Source organism: Glycine max, chromosome 11 (genome assembly GCF_000004515.6).
Source record: "Glycine max cultivar Williams 82 chromosome 11, Glycine_max_v4.0, whole genome shotgun sequence".
Classification (NCBI taxonomy): Eukaryota; Viridiplantae; Streptophyta; class Magnoliopsida; order Fabales; family Fabaceae; genus Glycine; species Glycine max.
The window spans coordinates 35026857-35032876 of record NC_038247.2 but is presented as its reverse complement, the minus strand read 5'-3'; positions in this window follow the sequence as shown (position 1 = coordinate 35032876).

Here is a 6020-nt window from a genome sequence, read left to right as displayed (position 1 = left end):
ATTTATTATAAAAATTAGAAGATTAATATAAAATTATTACTGTATTGCTTTATTTTTTTAGGTTAAATTATTTTTATTATTTTATTATAATATTTTCATATTAATCTTATACAAAATCATATAAATAAGTTATATGGTACCTTTATAAATTAATGGAGTTTATAAAAAAAATATCTTCATTTTTTAATTATTTTTTAACATGTAAATCCAAATCAATCTAAATAAATTAGGGCTCAAGTATAAAGTTTTTTTTACAAGCAGTTCAAGTACAAAATTAAACAATTCGTTTCAGGTTGTCCACAATTTGGATTATGTTAAACTAAATATAATTTAGTTTTGGTGAGATTCACAAAAATGATTTCATTCTGTTTTTTTAGTTTACTTCAACTTTTTTTTAACTGCCGAGTAGTTTTCTTTAACTAAACACTTGAATTAATCATCTACTTTTCATTTCATTCCCTCCCATTTAACATTATTCTTTGATAATATCTGTATATCTTTTTTAACATAAAAATAAATTATGCACCATATAAATTACTTTTAGTATTGTATTTTAACAATATTGACATGCCATTTTTATAATATATAAAGAAAAGTTATGCATCTAAATTACACGCAAAAAGATAGAAAGAAATTAATAATTTAATACTTGTTACAAGTAAAGTAACAAAGGTGATACATTACAAACTTCTACATTATAAATCACATGTTATAACAATCTAGATGAGCAAGAGAAATAAAAAGAGAAAGAGAAAGAATTGATAAAAGAGGAAAAAAAATAATAAACTCATACTGCATACGAAAGTGACATGTAATGGTGTGGTTATAGATTACATAATGTTTCATATTCTTTAAATAAATTTAATATAAATATATGTCTGGTTTTCAAAATCTACTATTTCTTTATGCATACAATAGGTTTTAGAAAACTCAATTGTATCCTCTTTTTGGTATAATGACACGTGTTACGTCTTTTGTTTTTTTTTTTTTTTTATCTTTTGAGTTTTCTATTCATCCTTCTTCTACTCAACTTTCAAAATTTCCTATCCTAGACACTTTTGATCCCCTTCTTCTCCCATCTCGTGCTCCCTCCATCTCTTTTCTCATATGGATATCTCTTGCCCTTTCAATATCTTCTTTCTTTCTATTTTTTTTCCTTTTTTTATTCCCTTCCCCAAAACACAGACCAAAGAACTCAAGAATGGTGCTAGCTAGCATTTGAGGAGAAATCACAGATTGAACGATTTTTGCTTCATCCATACAACAAACAAGATCCAAGCTCGGCTACATTACCCATTGAGTGCGATTTCAGTCAGACATTCCAACAACTTTCTTCCAATTTTGATTTTTTAATTTTTTTTTTAAATTATGGGTTTTCGAAGTTTCATAGAGTTCTCTCTCGAAAAGTAGAACACCAAAATAGGGACCTTTGCGTTTTCTTTGTTTTGATGGTAATAACACATAGAGATTTCAACTCACCTATGTTTTCACGTAATCTATTCCAAAATCGTAACTCTATTTGTTAACAAAATGATTTCTACATGGTTAGTTAAAAGTTATTTGTTAACATAATGAATATTTGTGTTGGTTGAAAAAGATATTAGAAGTTGGTATCTGTTGATTGAAAAAGATATAGAAAATGATTTATGTTGATTGAAAATGATTAGTGTCACTTACTGTAGAGATTGTCTTCTTCTGAAGGAAATCTACATGTTTATAGTATCGTATGCCTTCTGGGTAATGGGTACATTGTTGTAATTTTAATGTTTATTTAAAAAGAATTTCTTTTTTAAAAAAGATTTAATTAAATAATATTATAAATTATTTGTAACTCTCAATTTCTTTGTTTCTGGTTTTCTTTATATTGATTTAATGTTCATTTAACTTATTCAAACATTAGAGATTATAAATGCAAGTGCATGCGAAAGCTCCATGCTATTATTGCTTAAGCCAAGGATCACATATATACCAGTCATATATATGTCTTTCCTGCGTACACATAAATATAATTCCTTTGGCATTTTTGTTGCAAAAATACGGGTTCATAATTGAGCAACTTGGTTTGATCTTATTATTATTATTATTATTATTATTATTGTTATTATTATTATTATTACGGCATGGGTGTGAGAAAAAAAAATCACGTGATATTGTTTGTTCCTTCTCTTTGCTTCTATTAGTCTCGCTTCCTCTTTATTCTTGGGTTGTTTATCTTTACAAGTTTTGTAACCTTAGCTCTGCTAAGACATTCTTGTTGTATCCTGTGAGGTTTACGAGAGACATTGTGGATAAATCTTTTAGGTCAGTGACTGCCACGACTCAAGAAGTTCAACCACGTTCGTGATTTTCGACTTCAACAACAACAATCTAAAAGGTTTATATCATGGCTGAAGCCACAAAACCTGTCAACAATGTCGATGCTTCCAACCCCACGCCATTAACTGCAACCTTTGCCAAGCAGCTGCCTGACATTTCAAAAATTGAGGTTTTCACTGCGTGTTCATACCATGTTGGACATCCATGGAGTTCTCTTCGCTCTTTCCACTCCCAACCCTGATGCCAGTCAACTTCAACAATGGGTTTAAGCCAATAAGACATGTTGTCACACTTTGTTAAAAGCCTTGTTTAATGATCTTTTCGATGTCTACTGCTCCTACAAGGAATCCAAAGAGATATATGACTTTCTCATATGGAATACATTGCCGAGGATGTGGTAAGATAGAGATTCATCATAGCCAACTAGTATCGTTGGACCATGAACAAAGAAAAAGACATCAAGGTACAAATCAACGAATACCACAAGCTGCTGAAAGACCTAAAGACTAAAAACATCTCTCTGCCTGACGAGTTTGTTTTTGAACTCTTGATTGAGAAGCTGTCGGAGTCCTGGACAGACTACAAACACAGTTAAAGCCTAGGCACAAATAGATGTCACTACCAGACCTTATCACCCACATTATCATTGAAGATACAAATAAGAAGGAAAGTTTTGCTTCTAATTCTTCTTTCAAGAAAAAGGGTGTCTGTTTTGTTTGTGGGAAGCTAGGACATTTTGCTCCTCAGTGCAAGTTCAAAGTTGTGAGAAATTACAATCCTCCTAAGCCTAGGGCTAGCCTGATTGAAGGAGATGACATTATTTCTATAGTCATTTCTCAAGTGAATGTTGTCATCAATGTGAACAAATGGGTGGTAGACTCTGGGGCTACCAGACACATTTGTGCTAATAAGAGTTTACCTCCTACGCTATTGTGGGGGATGGAGAAGAACAAGTTTATCTTGGTGACTCGAGAACTACTCCAGTTCAAGGAAAGGGAAAAGTTCTTCTCAAGCTCAAATTTGGGAAAACATTGGCTTTGAATGATGTGCTATATGTTCTCTTTACCATAGTTAATCTTGTTTTTGTAGCATTGTTGGAAAAGGTTGGGGTAAAGATATCCTTCGAGTCTGATAGGATAGTTATGACTAAGAATAATGTATTCATGGAGAAAGGGTTATTGTGATTAGGGTCTCTTTGTACTCAATGTTTCTGAAGTGATTAATGAGAATGCATCTTCTTCTATTTACTTGATCGATTCTTATGATATATGACATGCTACATTAGAACATGTTACTCCAACATGTGTTATAAAATTGCAACGACTAGGTTTAATTAACATGAACGATAAACAAAGTAAGAAATGCAAAATATGTGTTGAATCAAAATTAACTAAGAAATCATGTCCTTCTGTACAATGTGAAATTGAATTGAGGCTTAATTCATTCTGATCTTGTTGATTTAAAACAAACTATGACAATAGGAGGTAAGAGTTATTTTGTAGCCTTTATAGATGATTACTCTAGATATACTAAAGTTTATCTAATTAGACACAAAGATGAAGTGTTTGATATGTTCTTATCTTATAAAGCCGAAGTGGAAAATCAATTGAATAGAAAAATCAAGAGGCTAAGATCCAATAGGGGTGGTGAGTACACTTTGTTCAATGAATTTTGTGAAAAGAAAGGTATAATTCATGAAGTAACCCCACCATATTCACCCGAGTCAAATGGAGTAGTTGAAAGGAAAAATAAAACCCTTAAGGAAATGATGAATGCTTTACTTGTTAGTTCATATGCTCCTAACAACCTTTGGGGAAAATCCCTTTTGACTGCTTGTTTTTTACAAAATACAATTCCACATAAGAAAATAGGTTTGAACCCTTATGAGTTATGGAAAGGATATAAATCGAACCTGAAATATCTGAGAGTGCGGGGGTTCCTAGCCAAAGTGATGTTACCCGATCCAAAAAAAAGGGAAATAGGATCTAAGACTTTTGATTGCTTGTTTATTGGTTATGCTGAACATAGTGTTGCCTATAGGTTTCTAGTTCTTAAAAGTGATATGATTGAGTGTGACACCATTATGGAGACTAAGAATGCCAAATTCTTTGAGGAAATTTGTTGGATCAAGTGGCCTCGGAATAATTAAGAAGGGGGGTTGAATTAATTATTAATGTGTCTTGACTAATTAAAAATTATCCTTCTTAATGTTACTAGATTCAATTAGGCTTTACTACTAAGTTATGAGAAAGTAAAGAACAGAAACAATAACTTAGACAAAAGTAAAGCGGAAATAAAAAGCACACAGCGGAAAAGTAAAGAGTGTAGGGAACAAGAAAACAAACACAAGATTTATACTGGTTCGGCCACAACCCGTGCCTACGTCCAGTCCCCAAGCAACCTACGGTTCTTGAGATTTCCAATAACCTTGTAAAATCCTTTACAAGCAAAGAGTCACAAAGGATGTACCCTCCCTTGTTCTCTTTGAACAGCCAAGTATATGTACCCTCTACTTGAAGCAAACCACAAAGGATGTACCCTCCCTTGTGTTCACTATAACAACCAAGAAGCTACCTGCTTCTTACACAGAATTCTCAGACGGTTAGTTCTTTGAATTTAGTGTTTGGGCAAAGAATTCTCAGACAGTTAGTTCTTTGAATTCTTTGTTTGGGGAATCAAAAGAATTCTCAGACGGTTAGTTCTTTGAATTCTTTTGGCAATAGGAAGAAGGAAAGAATCAAAAGAATTCTCAGACGATTAGTTCTTTGAATTCTTTTTGGTAAGAGGGGGAAGGAATGAAGAAGAAGAATAACACAAGTTTTTGGCCAATGAACTTTTCTTGATAAAGAAAGTATTGAACAAAAACTCTTAGAAGAATGCTTTGAATGAACGAAAGAAATCTGTTTTTAAAATTCGTAAATGAATGAAAGGAATCTCTTCTATAAAATTCGTGCAATGGTCACATAATTATAGTCATTTGATGACTCAAGTTAAAGTTTGTGACTTTTGGCAATTTCTTTAAAACTAGTCACTTTAAAAGTTGTGACTCTTTTGAAAACTAGTCACTTTAAAAGTTGTGACTCTTTTTGAAAACTAGTTACTTTAAAAGTTGTGACTCTTAAAATTTTTTCAAAAACTAGTCACTTTAAGAATTGTGACTTTTGGTAATTTATTTTTCAAAATAAGTCACTGGTAATCGATTACCATTATAGTGTAATCGATTACACATCAACAGATGTGACTCTTCATGTTTAAATTTAAAATCAAAACATTTAGAAACACTGGTAATCAATTACATATATTGTGTAATCGATTACAAGTTTGAAATTTTTTTATCACAAGTTGTGACTCTTGAAATTTGTAATCTCAACGTTCAAAAACATCGGTAATCAATTACATGCTTATGGTAATCGATTACTGATTTGTAAATCAGTTTGAAAAGAATGTTGGCTACTGGTAATCGATTACTGACTTCTGGTAGTCGATTACCAAAGAGTAAAACTCTTGATAAAAGATTTTTCTTTGAAAAATTCTCTTGAACAAAATTGTGCTATTCAATCTTTTCTTTTGAAAAAAATCTTTTTATACTTATCTTGATGCTTTTCTTGAAGTTCTTGCATATCTTGAGTCTTCTCTTGAATCTTTACTTGAATCTTGATTGAACAACTCTTTGATTCTTAATACTTGCTTGACTCTTGATTCTT